This window comes from Mustela putorius, unplaced genomic scaffold (assembly GCF_011764305.1).
Source record: "Mustela putorius furo isolate JIRA1106 unplaced genomic scaffold, ASM1176430v1.1 tig00003858_pilon_pilon_pilon, whole genome shotgun sequence".
Lineage (NCBI taxonomy): Eukaryota > Metazoa > Chordata > Mammalia > Carnivora > Mustelidae > Mustela > Mustela putorius.
Genome location: NW_025422010.1, coordinates 3,201,652 through 3,219,996, shown reverse-complemented (window position 1 = coordinate 3,219,996; position 18,345 = coordinate 3,201,652). Strand labels below are relative to the sequence as shown.

Here is an 18,345-nt window from a genome sequence, read left to right as displayed (position 1 = left end):
TTAAAAAAAAAAAAAAGCCATTTTTAAGGATAAAATTAGGTAACTTCCATAGAAAACCTCACCCTCTATGCCCCCTGTGTCTAAAAAGCCTCCAGGGGGGCGCCTGGGTGGCTCAGTGGGTTAAGCTGCTGCCTTCGGCTCAGGTCATGATCTCAGGGTCCTGGGATCGAGTCCCGCATCGGGCTCTCTGCTCAGTAGGGAGCCTGGTTCCCTCTCTCCCTCTCTCTCTCTCTCTGCCTGCCTCTCCATCTACTTGTGATCTCTGTCAAATAAATAAATAAAATCTTTAAAAAAAAATAAAATAAAATAAAAAGCCTCCAGGTGTGGCATCTCACAGAAGAGGTCTCACGTGCCCAGCAGGTATCTTGAAGGGTCTAACAGAGGAGAAGTCAACAGCTCAAAAAGGGAACCAGAGAGAGATCCACTCGGACTTGAGGAAAACACTCCGTGTCCCTCTACTTTTCAAATGGAGTCTCAGTGGTACTGAGAAGACTATATAGCATTACGAAACCAGCTTCAGAGACAGAAAACAAACTGAACAGGCATGTATCTGTCTGGAGAAGTGGAGCCGGCCGTGTGGTGAAAACAGGGCTACTCAGGAGCCAACAAAGACCCTCCCCTGAAAACTCCCAAACCCCCACTAGCAGGCTGGACGATGAAATGAAGGACAGCACCACCCTGGACCACTCCAAGAGGGAACAGGATGGCAGAAACCACAGCTATCCCCAGCACTTCAATGAATCTCAAAATAGAGATTAGTGGCTGATTCTGAGAGCACAAAGGGCAGACTTGGCCAAACCTGGCCAAACCTGGCCAAACCCGGCCAAACCCGGCCAAACCCGGCCAAACCCGGCCAAACCCAGCCACCCGTTGTTCAAGGATCCTGACAAGCCCAGGGAGGTGACAAAGAAAAGCTAGGGAATGGTTAACTCTCAATTCAGAAGAGTAATGATTCCTGGAGGGAGGCAGGGAACTAGGGAGCAGCACAAGTGGGTGTCCAGGGGCCACTTTTTTTTTTTTTTTAAGATTTTACTTATTTATTTGACAGAGAGAGAGATCACAAGTAGGCAGAGAGGCAGGCAGAGAGAACAGGAGAAGCAGGCTCCCTGCTGAGCAGAGAGCCCGATATGGAGCTCGATCCCAGGACCCTGAGATCATGACCCGAGAAGAAGGCAAAGGCCTAACCCACTGAGCCACCCAGGCGCCCCCAGGGGCCACTTCTTACATGGGTGGGGGAAGCCGAGGCACATGTTGCCCACTGCATCTGCATGCGTGTACAGGTAATTTATACTCTCTCGTAACCATGTTTGTAAATAACCCAGAGCACAATTTTCAAGTCAACCGAGGAAGCTGGCATGCTTTGTGCAGGAGCCCCAAGAAAACAGGGAGCGGTGCCAGAGACTAAAGCTGTGTGACACTCACCTGAGCATCCCTCACATCCCTTGACCCAGAGACACGCCCCCCCCCCCCAACACTGCAGGGCCAGCCACACAGCTAGGCAAACATGACAGCAAGATGCCAAGAAGGGCTTCAGAGGGTTCAGTCCCACGGGAGAAGCCCAGAAACTATCATTCTGTCCCAGTAAGTAGAAAGCAACAGAAAGGCCTCCACGCCTGGCCTCCCAGGAGGGAAATCCCAGGAACCTTCCAAAGGACTAGAGGGGAGAAAGGGCAGTTATCGCCACTCTAAGGGAAAATACTGAAGTCTAGCACACATCTCCCCTCTGCAGCCTCTGCTCCAATTCAGACTCCAATCAACCCTGAGTTATCTTTCTCAAACACTGGTCTCATCCAGTCACTCCCCTGCTTAAAGCTTTCAATGCATTCCCGATGCCTGGATAAAGTCCACACTCTAGCCCGGCCTGCATGGTGCTCCTGCAGAAAATCTGGTCCACCATCACAACCGAGTCCCCCTCCCCTGCAAAGCAAGCCCTGCATTTCTCCCAGGACCCCATGTCAGCACCAGCTGCCCAGCTGCTTCCCTCTGTGCACTTCCCCTCTGCCTCAGCCCACAGCGACCCCCAACCAGGCTCCCAAGGTGAGGGACTGTGTGTCCCACCAGCCCACAGCCACAGTGGCACTGGGCATAGAACAGACCCTGTACATGGTCTATTCAGGTGAGCAAATGCCAGCCAGGCAGGAGCAGTGCAAAGAGAGGGATAATACGTGAGAGGAGAAGCAGGTGGTGAAGACGGGGTCATGACAAGGAAGAAGGCTGCCCAGCACTCTCCCCTCAAGCACTTTGAAACTGTTGATCACTTTCTTCCAACTTAGGATGCCCAACAAACTTTCATGCGGTTTATATAGCCCATGTTACTGTTCTATTTAGCACATTAGACAACCTGGTAATTAAAACAGTAACTTGACTTAAAACAGCAGTAAGAAACCCATGTTGGCGGTGCCTGACTGGCTCAGACAGTAGAGCATGTGACTCCTGATCTCGGGGTTGTGAGTTAGAACCCCAAGCTGGGTGTAGAGATCACTTAAAAAATTAAACACACACACACACACACACACACACACACACACAAATTAAAAACAGGGTGCCTGGGTGGCTCAGTCAGTTAGGCGTCCAAATTCATTTCAGCTCAGGTCATGGTCTCAGAATCCCACATCTGCTCTCTGCTCAGCAGAAGTCTGCTTCTCTCTCTCCCTCCCCAGCTCATGCTCTCACCCTCACTCTTTTTTACGATTTTATTTATTTATTTGACAGAGAAAGGGCGAGAGAGGGAACACAGCAGGGGTAGTGGGAGAGGAAGAAGCAGGCTTCCTGTCGAACAGGGAGACCAATTCTAGGCTCAATACCAGGGCCCTGGAATCATGACCGAAGGCAAAAGCAGATGCTTAACAACTTAGCACCCCAAATAAATGAATTCTTAAAAAAAAAAAAAAAAATTAGAGGGACGCCTGGGTGGCTCAGTAGGTTAAGCCTCTGCCTTCAGCTCAGGTCATGATCTCAGGATCCTGGGATTGAGCCCCGCATCGGGCACTCTGCTTGGCACAGAGCCTGCATCCCCCCTCTCTCTGCCTGCTTGTGAGCTCTGTTAAATAAATAAATAAAATCTTTAAATAAACCTAGAAACAAAAAAAAACAACAAAAAACATTAACATACCATTTTTTATGGGGGGGGGAATCCCAAAATTAAAAAAATTAATGAGGAGAGTTTTACATTTTTGCATTTTTTTTTCTTTTATTTATTTAATTGACAGAGAGACAGCTAGAGAGGGAATAGAAGCAGGGGGAGGGGGAGAGGGAGAAGCAGGCCCCCCATGGAGCAGGGAGCCAAATGTGGGGCTTGATCCCAGGACTCTGGGATGGTGACCTGAGCTGAAGGCAGATGGTTAACGACTGAGCCATCCAGGCACCCATTTTACATTTTAAATCTCTTTAACATCTAGCTTAATAGAAGTGGCTAGATTCTCTCAGTTGCTTTTTTGTTTTGTTTTTTTGTTTTGTTTTGTTTTTAAAGATTTATCTGTCAGAGAGAGAAAGCATGCACAAGCAGGGGGACAGGAGGCAGAGAGAAAAGCAGACTCCTCGCCAACCAGAGAGCCCAATGCGGAACTCAATCCCAGGACTCTGGGACCATAACTCGAAATGAAAGCAGACTTAACCGACTGAGCCACCCAGGCGTCCCAGAAGTGGCTAGATTCCCGTAACTGTTTCTACACTTCGTCTATTAGGATATGTGGTTTTGATTCAAGTCTCTAAGGAAGTGTATCTTTACATAGAAGAGAGGAGTATTTTTTTTTCAAGATTTTGTTTATTTATTAGACAGACAAAGATCACAAGTAGGCAGAGAGGCAGGCAGAGAGAGAGAGGAAGGGAAAGCAGGCTCCCCACGGAGCAGAGAGCCCAATTCGGGGCTTGATCCCAGGACCCCGGGATCATGACCTGAGCTGAAGGCAGAGGCTTTAAACCACTGAGCCACCCAGGTGCCCCAGAAGAGAGAAGTATTTTAATAATCCTTTCAGTTAAGTGTGGCCCTTTTTCACTGACATTACACTGAAATTCAACAAGTGGTGGTCTTAAAAAAGTTAAAACGGAGGGATGCCTGGTTAGCTCCATCGGTTAAATGTTGCCTTCGGCTTAGGTCATGATCTCAGGGTCCTGGGATCCAGTTCCCATCAGGCCCCAAGCTAAACAGGGAGTCTGCTTCTCTCTCCCCTTCTGCATCCCGCCCCCACCCCCACCACTCATGCTTGGTCTCTCGAACAGATTTTTAAAATCTAAAAATAAACAAACAAACAAACAAACAAACAATTTGCAATAGAGAGTCTGAAATCGTATCCATGACTATCTTATGTTAAGTTACGCAAAAATCCACTGGTCTAGGCTGCACTCCTAACCATGCAAGGTTGTGCAACATCAAGCACTGGTCATCTGGAAAATTTTGGTTCACTGAGTTGATCAGATCTTCCAAATGTCATCACTTTTCATTACAGGACACCAAAAAACTCCATGTGTTAGTATCACCGCTGATCTTATCAGTGAAGGCTAAGTCAGGCTCACAGTGATGGAGCAGAGTTTTCCAAAACTCATCTTCCCGTGAGGGTTCTAGCACCAGCAACACACACTGTCAGTTGTTTTTCCTTGAAGCAGCAAAGCTCACCACCTGCATCTGAGAAAATGTCTGGGCAAATTCTCCAAGTCTGAATAACCACACCTTGTCTGTCAGTCGTTCTTTCAACTGAAAACAGTGTTTCGTGAGAAAAAGCAGCTAGTTCAGAATAGAGCCCAAGCAGATGTGAAGGGCTTTCTGGAGACAATGGTTCTGCTTCAAGTGAGCCATGCATACTCCCCCATTTTGTCACTAATACTAAAAAGACATGTACCCCAGGGTCTAGATTTACTCCTCAGTCATCTGTACTGCCTCCCTAGGATGCTCAGTAACACTGGCCCTCTCTGTCTAAACACCACCAGTGGAGAACACAACTCTGGGTGATGTGTACCACCACCATGGCTTTGCACAGAACAAAGGCCAGTCACTTCTAAGTACTATTAAAAGGGTCTTGGGGACCCCAGAGGTCTGCAAATCACTCTGCAAACAGCTGATATGCACTAGCTCAAATATTTCTAACAACCCATTTTATAGGCAAGGAAAATGAGGCAGAGATGCATTCTTCCCAAAATCACACTTGTTCACCAAATACTCTAAGAGGCAGCAGGACTAACAGAAACTCTGGAAAGACCTCCGAAGGCCTGCTTACTCAGAGCTAGCAACGCTCTGGGAACAAGCTGGGCCTCTGTACGCTGTGGGCCCCCGGAGTGCTGGCCCTGCAGAGGTGGTGAGAGGGGGAGGTGGGGGAGGGGTGCTGCAGGAAGCAGGATGTGCAAGCTCGCTGCCTGCTGGGAGCATGAAGTCAAAGTCCCCTCCTGCCCAAAGCAGCTAAGCCAGCCCTGCTGCCCTTATCAGCATCAACACATGCATGGAATGTGGGACTTTGGAAACAGTCCTCTCCCCTGCCTGCACCCCTCTGGCGCTCAGGTTCACCTACCACAGCCAAAGGACAACCCAACTCACCTGCACCTCGTGTTCAACCCACCTCCACCTAGAGCCTAGTGGCAGTTGAGAAAGGCACCTGGGTGGGGTGGCCCAGAGCACCTGATGCGGCTATGCCTTGGACCCTCTCCTCATCGCCAAGATCACCAATCTATCAAGAAACAGCCTAACCCTAGGAGGCCGCCCTGCCCAGTCCCAAGCACCTCTCATTTGCCTGCACAGTGAGAATACCAAGAGAAGGAAAGGATCCCAGTTCTGAGTTCCCAGGAACCCCCAGACCATCACCCTCACAGATCCTCTGAAAAGTGGTCAACAAAAGCTCAAGTTTATAGTCCAACATGCCAGAAAGGAAGAAGTTGGCAATAGAAGGCTAAGGATGACCCCGAGAGTCCTGACCCCCTGACCACCTCCAGACCCTACCTGGAGAAGGATGGGGAACAGACCTGCTCACCAGGCCTGTAGTGGTCCCTCCCCATTTTACCAGGAACTCCTGCCCAGCTCCAGGCTTTGTCCAAGACAGCCATACTGGTGCCCCACTCAAAATGAAAACTTTGACTGTCCTTAGGCTCCAGCACAGCTCAGAGGAAGGAACCCACGCATACGTGTTTGAGGCTGCCACACACGTGTGGCTGTTTAATTTACTCTTAGAACGTCTCTAACAGGGGCGCCTGGGTGGCTTAGTCGGTTGGGCATCTGCCTTTTTTTTTTTTTTAGTATTTTATTTATTTATTTGACAGACAGAGGTCACAAGTACACAGAGAGGCAGGCGGGGGTTGGGGGGAGCAGGCTCCCTGCTGAGCAGAGAGCCCGATGTGGGGCTCCATCCCAGAACCCTGAGATCATGACCTGAGCTGAAGGCTGAGGCTTAACCCACTGAGCCACCCAGGCGCCCCAACATCTGCACAGTGAGAATACTAAGAGAAGGAAAGGAGCCCAGTTCTGAGTTCCCAGGAACTCAGGTCCTGGGAACTGGGGTCCTGGGATCAAGGGCCACGCTGGGCTCCTTTCTCAGCAGAGAGTCAGTTTAAGGATTCTCTCTCCTGGGGCGCCTGGGTGGGTTAAAGCCTCTGCCTTGGGGAGCCTGGGTGGCTCAGCTGGTTAAAGCCTCTGCCTTCAGCTCAGGTCATGATCCCAGAGTCCTGGGATCAAGCCCCACATCAGGCTCTCTGCTCAGCAGGGAGCCTGCTTCCTCCTCTTTCTGTCTGCCTCTCTGACTACTTGTGATCTCTGTCTGCCAAATAAATAAAATCTTTAAAAATAAATAAATAAATAAAGATTTAAAAAAAAAAAAAAAAGCCTCTGCCTTCAGCTCAGGTCATGATCTCAGGGTCCTGGGATCAAGCCCCGCATCGGGCTTTCTGCTCAGCAGGGAGCCCCCACCCCCACCCCCCCGCCTGCCTGTCTGATTACTTGTGATCTCTGTCAAATAAATAAATAAGGGATGCCTGGGTGGCTCAGTGGGTTAAAGCCTCTGCCTTCAGCTCAGGTCATGATCCCAGAGTCCTGGGATCTAGCCCCACATTGGGCTCTCTGCTCAGCGGGGAGCCTGCTGTCTCCTCTCTCTCTCTGCCTGCTTCTCTGCCTACTTGTAATCTCTGTCTGTCAAATTAATAAACAATTAATCTTTTGTAAATAAATAAATAAGTGAATGAATAAAATCTACAAAAAAGAAAAAAACTTCTTACCGGCTTCCTAGCTACATGACTTGAGACTGACTGCCTAACCTCTCTGAGCCACTTGTACAGTGAAGACTGATAAAATGACTGGCACTGCACAGATTATGTTCCAATGATTAAATTCGGGACACCTCCCACAAGGACTACCATGGGGTAAGAAGAGCCCAAAAGTGAGTCCCTGGTCCTCGTCTTGGACTACTTTCCTGGCATTCTGTCAGGAATTCTGTGGGAACCACCCTTCCTCCCATATTCAAGCAAATCAGCAGTAACAACTGTCAGACACAAACCATCCATCACTTTCTACCGAGGGCGCGGGGGGGGGGGGCAGAGTGGGACTTAGAGACAAAAGATCTGAGGCACGAACCCACCCCTAAGACCGCTAGCTCTCGAGACAGAACCAGAGTCCATCCACCAAGATGTGCACGAGCAGAAAAGAACAGAGGGGGCGCCTGGGTGGCTCAGTGGGTTAAGTGTCTGCCGTCGGCTCAGGCCGTGATCTCAGGGTCTTGGGATGGAGCCCCGCGTCAGGCTCTCTGCTCAGCCAGGAGCCTGCTTTCCCCCCACCCCTGCCTGCCTCTCTGCCCACCTGTGATCTCTGTCAAATAAATAAATTGTTAAAAAAAAAAAAAAAAGAAAGAAAGAAAGAAAGAAAAAAGAACAGAGAGGAAGGACACCCTGCCTGTGCTCCCAACACCACACACTTCTTCCTCAATTACCAGCCAAGACTTCTCAACCCCCTCTCCTTCACTGCCCCAGCCCAGGCTGGTCTTCCTTCCCTAATGGATAGCACTTCCTAACCAGGACACCAACCACAACCACACCAGACTCAGAGGTCTTGCTGCTCACCTCATTCTGTAAGCTGCCCAGAGCAAGCAGCAGAGCTGTCTTATGTTCCATCTGTCCACAGATAACGCACAAAACCCCAAGACTGCCCCTTGTTTTCTTCTAGCAAAGAGAGCTGAGCCAATGAGCCAGGTCTTACTACCTGAAGCTCTACCTCTAATGCCCTTTCACAGCAACCCCCTCCCAATTCTGTTTCCCAGCCCCTTACACACCTTATCCAGATAACAATCCAGAAAAGCAACCTCAGGACCAATCTCTCTCTCCTGGGAACCTTGAGGTCAAAGAGAAAAACAGAAAAACAGCTCAGGTCCCAGAAGTCCCTGGCTACAGCCACAGTGGCTCATTAAGGAGCCACAAGGATCCCAAATGTCACTACGTCAGGCCTTGCCAGGGCACAGAGAGGCCAACAGAGTCCACGAACGCACTCAAAAAAGCAGAACACGGAAACTCTGAAAACCAAGCAGGACAAAGAGCCCTGGGCTCAAGAGCAGCAGGTAGCACTCCAGAGACCCCCTAGTGCACACTGGCCTGGGGTCTCTCCCACTGCCCCCAAGGAAGAGGGACCATGAAAAGAATAAATGCCTTCTGTGTTCTGTGTCTGGTGCTTCTCTGAGACTCTAGTAACTAACAGAATCAAGCCAACTTGTTCTGTAAATTCAATCCCACTGGGCCATCAGAGTTAAAGCATTCATGACACCCCAGATCATAATCCACTGGTCGATGGGGACTCACCACTTGCTTGATTCTATTACCAACATAGATTCATCACCTGCTAAAGCAGTGGTTCTTGACCTTGGCTACACATCAAATTCATTGCCACTGTCTTAGGAAACATGGAAGTTAGAAACAGGCCGGGCTGGCCTCTACCAGCAACCGGGTGATCCTCACGTGTGGGGATGGGAACTAGGGCACCAGCAGGCAGGCCTCTTCCCGGCAGCACAGTAACAGCATGTACTTGATGGGTCAATGCACAGCAAGCACTCATCACAAGGAAAGCACCATGGTTTCCACAAAGGGTAAGGCCACTGAGGCCTCAGACCCCACCTTCCCAGCAATCAACCCTACTCTAGCTTCTCATTCATTTCAGGAACAAGAATCCACCAAGATCTTACGATCTTCCAAAGCAGCACAGGTGAGGGAACTACAAAGACCATGGGCATTTCTTCTCCTTAAAGGGCCTGTAACCAGGCTGATGAGGCAGCCGAGGAAGCTCAGACCCCAGTGTGGTCTGGTCTGATGAGAACACCTGCGAGGGGCGGGGGGGGGGGGGGTGATGTGGGGGTAGTTACTGTTCTCAAGACATGGGAGTAGCCCCTCCCAATACTCACCTGAAAGAACCCACCCACCCACAGGTGCTGCTGGGAAAGAAGCCTGAGGCCACCGCAGCAGCCTGGAACGCGGGACAAGTCTGCACAGCGGCCACGCCTATGCCAGCGCCAGCAGCCCTTCCATCTCCTCAAGAGGCCAACTCTCCACCAGGAAGCGGCCCCCTAGCCAAGCCCAAACACTGCCTTTCCTTAGTGGCCCTTGGAATTGCCATGGAATAGACAGGAGAGCTAGAGATACATGCCCTCAAAGACTGGGCCACCTACCTTTCCATACACCCCTCTCCCTCCTCATCCATACTTCAAGTGCCCATGGAGGTAGATTACCCTCAAACAGGAAACAGGCACCCACTCTGGGCTACATATCTCAGAAGCAGTAGCAAAGCCCTTTGGCGTATGTATATGGCTATTCTGTCCCTTCTCACCCACAGGAGGACCTGCTATCACCCTAGAGCCACACTCACCCTCTCCTCCACCCATTTGGGACATTACCATGAAAAACATGAAAACTGAGCAGTCTGAAGGAGGGGCTCTGAATCCCTTCCTGACTGTCCCAGGGCAGGTTCTTAGGGTCACTCTCTCTACCAAGTCCAGCCACACCGTCTTTCAGCAGAGGGACCCCAGCCTGAACCCTTCCCTCTTGGACTGTGACAGGCCTGGAGTTGCCTCCTGGCTTTCCCTTCCTTATCAAGCTCACTGGGGGCCCACATACAACCCCAACCCCCACCTGCTTCCCTTGTTTTGCCTTGTTTCGCCACTCCTGCCACTCCAGGCTATAGGAGCTCTCGGAGAACTTCCCCAGCCCAGGTCCCTATCCCTCAGGGCAAGGCCCCTCCCAGCAGGAAGCACAGGCTGGTCGTGCCAGGCAGAGTCAAACTGGCCTGGCTTGTTTGGAAACCCCTAAGCTAGAGCCAGGATCTTCCTGGGGAGGGGGGCAGTCTGTTCGCCTCTCCCTGCTTGGAGCTCAGACCTCAACACTCCACACCACACGGGTCCTCACAAAGCCCAGGAGTCAAAGGCATTTTACCCTCCAGCCCCAGCCTAACCAGTTGCTTACTTGCAGCCCCACAAGTTATGTAATCTCCCAGTTGAGTCTCATTTACCCATCTGTAAGAGGAGACTATCCAGCAGGCTGACATGGAAGGATTCCGAGAAAACCAAGTGTGCCCCTATCTCCCGGCCTAAGGCTGACCACTTGTTTGTTTAAGGCTGTGAAAGTCAGAGACCAGCATGATCCAGCAGACCTGCAGGGGCTGGGCACTGCACGCCTGTGTCTGTTCTCAGAAAATCTTGAAGGAATAAAAAGCTTGCCAAAGAGCCTCACAGGTGCCTGGCATGGAGAGGGTGCTCCTGTGCTAGCTTCTCTAACACACAGCATCTGCAGGCTCGCGCTCTCACCTCACTGCTCTATCTCGCCCGCCATACTCCACGCCGCCACTGTCTACGCGCTCCGCTGTAAAACTCTCCTCCAGTCAACTTGAACTCAGCATGCCATCTGTGCCTCTTCTCCAGCCCGGAGCGGGCCCCTTCCCACAGCTCGAAGCTACAGCCACCATCCACGGTGCCCTCTGCACTGCATACCAGCACCGTGCCAGCCCTTATCAGTCTATCTTACAATCATTTGTTTGCCTGGCTAAGCTCTGGAGGGCAGCAATATGTAATGTAAACTCAAGTTCTGCTCCCATTTTAGACACGGGGGCACTAAGGCTCAGAATCAATCACTGTCTAAGGTCACATGGAGAGTAAACGGCAGACCCAATGTCACACTCACTTCCAGATTTTCTAAGTCCACTTCCCTCTCACTGCCCTCCCGAGACAGGCTCCAAGAACCAGGAGGGCAAGAAACTGACTGGTTGTTTCTTCTCGATGGTAAAAGCTCTCTCCCATGTGGCAGAAACAGGAAGAGGCCCCACTCTCCTAATGATCAGGTCCTGGGGGCAGTAGCCCTCAGCCCCAGTGGGCAAGGCGAGCAAGCATTGGGTGGGGATGACAGCTTGAGGCCAAGAGGCCAGTAAAAGGGCAACACCACAGGTCCCCTGGGTAAACTGAACTTTATTCCTTCCTTACTCCTCCGACTCTCCAGAACTGCCCAGCCAGCCCTTCTCTGGGGGATAGTAGCTGATTAAAAGGCACTGCCCCCACACCATCCACACCCACCAGATCTGACCCTGACACACAATAAGGACTCTGGGAAGGCAGCAGGCCTGTCAGCTCAATAATGCAAAACCCTGTTGCTCCAAGTCCACGACAGCTGACTTCAAGTGGATCGGAGGCTGTGCTTATTAACCAAATGAGAAATCTGATCTATGGAAAGAAAACACTACGTGAGGATTAATCCAGGACTGCAGCTTGTGGAGAAGGCTGGGCTGCTGGCCAAGACCAGGGAACGAAGATAGGATCCTGCCTACCTGTCCCCAGAGCAGGTCCTACGCCAGGACAGGACACAGTGCCTCTGCCCCACCTGCGCTGCTGCTTCTCCTTCCAGCAATTGCAGCAATCATTTCAGTTTTGCTTTAATTAAAGGCCTGGCTCCCTCGGGCTGCTTCTTCCTCTATGCAGAGCCAGCAACCAGAGGGAGATTTTTCTTTTCAGGAATCGCTTGTAAAAGCTGAGTGACTAATCTACAAGTCCTAACAACTGGCAGGAAAACACTGCAGGGAGAAATTCTGGGCACACACCAGCACTCTGAGTCGAAGGGCCAGAGAAGCTCCGCAAGAGATATTCAGCAACTCCCCCGAAACCGGTCTGCAGAAAGCCAGAAGTCAAAGGAAAGCAGACCAACCTGGGAGTTCTGACCCCTAAGGCAGGCAGGCAGGTGGGGAGCCCCCCTCCCAGCCTTCTGGGTCTGCTGCCTGCCCATGGGACCCAGACATTTTCCTAAGCCCAATTGTACAGGACCAAAGGATCTCTCGAAGGCAAGGCGATCTACTCCTGGGCCAAAAGCCTCAGTTCAACCCCCAAGTATCAGCTTCCCATCCCTCCCCCCCTTGGTGCTAAGAGCCAGCTAACCAGCAATCTCACCACACAGCTTTGTCTCTGGAGGCCAGCCTGAGGCCGGCCCATCTGCTTTTTTTCAGACCACTCCAGCAACCCTGCTAAGTGTACACTCTCTCCTTGAGCCAGGGCTACAGACCAGCCACATGGCCTGAGCTCCTGAAAATGTCTGCTAAAAGGGCCAGGGAGTCCAGAGTTGGCAAATGGGAATGGAAGAAAAGTGAAGCCAGAAGCCAGGAAGCAATAAATGCTACTAGCTTCAGAAAGGTCCTGAGTTTGGGTGACCTAGCTCCATCACTCCATCCAAAGTCCCTGGAGGACAGTCCCAAGTTCAGCCTAGAAGGTCTGGAGGCCCCTCCACTACCAGCCAGCTCTCCTCCTCCCCCAAGCACAGAGGCACAGCAATCCCCACATCAGTCAACAATCCACCGCCACAGGATTCCTATGGGCAAAGCTCTACCCCTCCCCCCCCCACCACATATGTCAGAGGGGTGGCCTCTCTGGGTTACACCCCTCCTGCGGGGGGGGTGGGTAGGGCCGGGAACCTAGCTTTCCAGATGTGCTTGGCAATTCCTACTGGAAAAGACACTAGGGGTGGAGGGGACAGGAGAAGACACGGATAAATAACTTCAAAACCGTTCCAACCCATCCGGATCAGCACTGGGCTCCCTTCCCCAGGCAGTCCCACGCTGTTCTGGGTGGGGCCGCTGCGCGCATTATCTGACCTCCTTCCCTCCTCTCCGTAAGTCACTGCCCCCCAGGGAGAAGGATCCCTGCCCCCCCCCCCGCCACCCCACACGCACCAAATAAGTCCATGTGAATATGAACCATCTCGGTAGATAAACAGAGAGTGACAAGCTGGAGCCCTTCAGCCCCCTTCCTCTGCCAGCCGGTCCCCTCCCACTGCCAGCAGACCCCCTCCCCCAAGCCCATCTCTCTTCCTGCCAAGTGGCTGCCTACAGGAGAGGTCTGGGGGCAGGGCAGCGAGCCCACCAGCCGCAGGGCCCGGCCTTCTGGAAGCCGCCCCTCCAAGGCCAACCCTGCCCCTGCCCAGGCCGGTATTCCCGCGGGGGGAAGGAGGGGCAACAAAAAGGGACCGCAGGCAAAGGGTTGCAGTTCTGGAAATAGCAAAATCCCTCTACGAGGGGCGGCCACAGGCGCTGGGCCGCTTGCATAATGGAAGCCCGCCCGCCTGTCAGGCAACGCAGCTCTCCCGACACTGTTCGGATTAGATTGCTAATGAAAAGGCACAAAGAGCCGGCGCCCGCTCAGCCGCCGACCCCCGCTCTGCAGACCCGCGCCCCGGCCTGGCGCCGGCCCTTGGGCTTTGTGCCCAGGGTCCCCCCGCCGCCCGCGCCCTACCGGGCACCGGGACCACAAAGCCAGGGTAAGCTGCGTCGGGCCGGGGGTCCCGCGTGCGCCCCCGCCCAGCCCCTGCGGGCGCGCGCCCGCCCACGCCCCTCTCCCCGGGGGCGCGCCCGTCCGCGGCCCCCGCCCGCGCCCCCGTTGCCCCAGACGGCCTCTCACCTCGTGTGCGTCGGCGGCGGCGCTCCGCCCGCCGGCCGGCCGGCCCTGCCCGCGGCGCCCCGTCCTCGGCGCCCAACTCGCGCCGCCTGCGCCCGCCCCGTCCGCCCGCCGCCGGCCCGGCTCGGCTCCCCGCCCAGCGCGCCCTGAGCGCCGCTCACAGCCGCCCGCCCGGCGCCATCTTGGAAGCTTGTGACGTCGGCGCCGCCCGCTCACCCCTGACCCACATCTGAATGGGCGAGCGGCGGGGCGGGGCCGGAGGCGGGGAGGGGGCGGGGTCTTGTTGGTGGGCGTGGACTTGTGGGGGCGGGGCGGAGGTGGTGAGCGGTCCGAACACTGGGCGGGGTGGGGCGGCGGGCCTGCTGGACGGCGCCGTGGGGGAGGGGCGCGCGGAGAAGCCGGGACCCCGACCGTGGTCGCCCCGCCAGACCACGACCCCAGGTGCAGGGGCGGGACCGCGACCGCACCCCGAAACGCCCGGACCGCCCGCCCACCACCCCCACCCCCGGGAAGAGAACTCTGGACCCCCACAGGCCCGCACCCAGCCTGCACCCTCAGAGCTGACCCCCTTCGAGCCTGAGCCTGAGCCTGACCCCTCCGAGTTCCTCATCAGGAACCCCTAGCGACCCGCGTGCGCCCCACCTCCAGGACACCTTCGCACCCGGGCTCTGTGCTGCCCACCGCAGGGACCCCACCGTCAAAGGCGCACACTCCCGAGGACTGGAGGCCGCATGCTCTGGGCTCCCAAGGAGGCCGGGATCGGGCCATTTGGGTCCGGAGGGGAAGGGAACTCCCTGACCCCTGACCCCAGTGCCCCTTCAGGTCCCCGCTCCTACAGCCCCGCGGACTGGCCTTACCTGCTCAAAGGTCGTGGAGGTCGCGAGCACGCGGTGCTCAGCCAGCCCCTTCCGGTGACCGCAGCCCATCGCAGGCCCCCTGGGGTCAAGCGTCGTGCCTAAGCTGGCCCGCCTGGACCCAGGCTCGTGGCAGTCGTTCTCAGTGCCTGCTGAGGGGCTGTAGCTTGCCCTGTGCTGTAGCCACTTTCTCTAAGGAGTTACTTAATGGACCTCTTTCTACTTTGAACACCGAACATAAGAACACACCACTGTCAAAGTCTGAGAAGAACCCAGACTTGCCATGCAGGGAAGTTGTGCCCTAGCACTAGTCAAAACAGAAAGCCAATTCAATAATTTCCCTCAAGACAGCTGGTTATGCGACCATTCTTTCCAAATTAATGTATAAATTTAACATATATTAAATGTAAATGTATACTGAATGTAATGTATAAAATAATGCAATCCTAACAAGACTTGACAAAATTCTAAGTTCACCAGCAAGAATAAATAACCAAAAACAGCTATCATTTCTCACAAATGAAGGTGGACTTGCTGTAATAGATTCTTAAATTATAAAGCTATTGCTGTCAACCCATTGGGGTACAAACCAAGAAAAAAAAGCGTTAGAAACAGATCCTAGAAATGTTAAGAACATAATAAGTGAAAAATATCAAGGATTTGTAAGGAAGAAAAGGCATATTCCATGAATAGAGTTTAATAGAGAACTTAACTATCTGAAGAAACTACTGAGGGCACCTGGGTGGCCCAGGCAGTTAAGTGTGTGCCTTTGGCTCAGATCATGATCCCAGCGTCCTGGGATTGAGCCCCATGTCTGCCCGTTGGTCAGGGGGAGTCTGCTTCACTCTCTCCCTCTATTCCTCCCCATCACTGGAGTGTTCTTTCCCTCTCCCATCTCAAATAAATAGATAAATAAAATCCTTAAAAAAAAAAAAAAAAGAAAGAAATTGCTAAAAAAAAGTCAATGTTCCAATCACCAAAGACATGCAAATTAAAACTACAAAATGACTGAGGGGTTGGAGGGATGGCCCGTGTTTTGTTTTGCTCTCTACCAAATCAGTAATTGGTTTCCAATGATAACCTTCAAACCCCAGGCAGGGATCTGGTGGGTAATCACTGTCCTATATGATTGGAAGTATACAAATTGCCTCAAAATTTCTGAACGTGAATTTGAGAGTACAAGTTAAGAATAAAAATCTTTTACAATGATCAGTACCTCCTCGGAGTAGTAATAATCCATCTTCTGGATTCTGTTTTAAAGAAATTAACCACATTTGAAGACAATATGCTTGATGATCTCTTCTTTGTAACCAGACCATAAGCTTGGGCCCCCAGTGCCCAGAGCACTCAGTAGTCACTTGTTTCATTTGCATTTGAAAATTATTGTACAATCATATTTTTCCAAGTGTCATTTATAATTATGAAAAAAACTCATACACGGGATAAATGTCTGACAATAAGGAATTGGTTAACAGCTCACCACGTGATGAAATGTTAAGCAGCCACTACAAGCAGTGTTTACAAAAATGTTTTATGACCTAGAAATGTGGAAATGATATTAAGAGAAAAAATTGTGCAAGTATATACAAAATACAAAATATTGATTCATGGAGAAGCAAAGGAGGAAAATACACCAAATTATTTACAGAGGTTCTCTCTAGGTGTTGTGATTTTTTTTTACACATGTGTAGTTTAGTATTTTATTACAAAAGTAACATTTCTTCTAGGAATAATTCTAGCCAAAATACATTTTTTTCAAGCTTCTAATTCTCATTCCTCCCCACTCCCATCTGTCCTCTGAAGTAACATTAATGGTTTGACATGTACCTTCACTCCTTTCTCTGACATCAACATGTACCTGTTCACATGTTACAAAAAAGACCTTACTTTATGGAAGTATAAAATAATATACTATATAAATTCTAAGTCACTTTAGAACTTACAAGTTCAGGTGTCTTTCTAGTTCGTATCACATAAATTCACTTTTTTTTTTAAGATTTTATTTATTTATTTGACAGAGAGAGAGACATGGCAAGAGAAGGAACACAAGCAGGGGTGTCGGAGAGGGAGAACAGGCTTTCCGCAGAGCAGGGAGCCTGATGTGGGGCTCGAACCCAGGACCCTGGGATCATGACCTGAGCCAAAGGCAGATACTTAACCGACTGGGCCACCCAGGTGCCCCTAAATTCACTTTTTAATAGCTGACAGATTCCAGAGTATGAGGGTTTTGCAAACATTTGCCTTAATCATAGCTATTCAGGAAACTTACAGTTTGATGCTTTAAAAAGACAATTTTTTAAAGTCATTGAATATATAGCTTTACATTCTCCTGCCTTCACTTGGGCAGAATAGTTTACTAGAAATAGAATCTACGGGTTAAATGATATGTGGGCATTTTCAATTTGCATAGGTCCTGCCGAGTATTCTCCCCCAAATCGTGTACCAATTCATATCCTGCCTGCTAAGGTTTTGTTATTCCTGCGTCTTTAACTCCCTGACATTCCAAGTTTTTCATACTTAGTACATATTCCCTTTAAAATTAGGAAGAGGGTCACCTGGCTGGCTCAGTGGGTGGAACATGGGACTCTTGATCTCAGGGTGTTTGAGCCCCACGTTGGGTGTAGAGATTACTTAAAAATAAAATCTCGAAACAAACAAAATCAGAAAGAAAAAAAGGTTGGGGGAAATTTCTAAATCATATTGAGCGAGACCCCCACCATCTCTGTCCTGAGCAGGCTTACATGGTCTCTCCCCACCTCCAGTGCTCACTCTCAAGCCCATTTCCTGCCAAGCACTTTACAAAATCCAAGCATGCTTCTAGTGCAATCGTTCAAAAACACTTAAACTTTGTAACTTGAGGGAAAGTTTTTGATATATTAAGTAAAAATAGCAGATTTCAGGATTTTGTTCACACTGATAGCAACCCTGTAAAACTCTATTTGGATGGAAGGTAATAAGGAAATATAAAAACCACACAGGCGCAGGGATAGGAGAGCCATTGAGAACTAGGTGTATTCTGGACTGCAGCTCCCTCTGTGTGTCTAGCACCAGAGCTAACCTCTCTGATCATCTTTCCTCATCAGTCATTTGAGAATCATAACAGCACCTGCCCATGGGGCTCCTTGCAGGACTGATGAAGATGAAACTGGCAGATAGAGTACACGGAATCAGGCTCTGGCAAGCTCTAGCTAAAGCAGCAGTGATTGTTATGTCATGTAGTACGAATCAAGTAAGGACAGTAGAGCTGATTTGCCACTTTTACCATCATCTTTTCTCAATTAAAACAACAACAGGGTCGCCTGGCTGGATTCAGTCAGTTAAGCAGCTGCCTTTGGCTCAACTCATGATCCCAAGGTCCTGAAATCAAGCCCCGTATTGGGCTCCTTGTTAAGCAGGGAGCCTGCTTCCCCTCTGCCTGCCCCTCCCCATGCTTGGTGCTTTGGTGCTCGCTCACACTCTCTCTCTCTGTGTCAAATAAATAAATAGATCATCTTTTAAAAATAAATAAATAAGCAGGGACGCCTGGCTGGCTCAGTCGTTAAGCCTCTGCCTTGGGCTCTGGTCATGATCCCAGAGCACTAGGATCAAGTCACACTTCTGGCTCCCTGCTCAGCAGGGTGCCTGCT

General features: G+C 51.2%; 1 protein-coding gene across 1 annotated transcript in view; it reads right to left on the bottom strand.

The window, feature by feature from the left end:
- Positions 1 to 13,933, bottom strand: part of HIC2 (HIC ZBTB transcriptional repressor 2) — a 33,170-nt gene extending 19,237 nt beyond the window's left edge. Inside the window, exon 1 of the mRNA XM_045065271.1 lies at positions 13,869 to 13,933. The gene's annotated coding sequence lies outside the window, so the exon portion shown is untranslated. The remainder of the gene's footprint in view (positions 1 to 13,868) is intronic.
- Between the last annotated feature and the right edge of the window lie 4,412 nt (positions 13,934 to 18,345).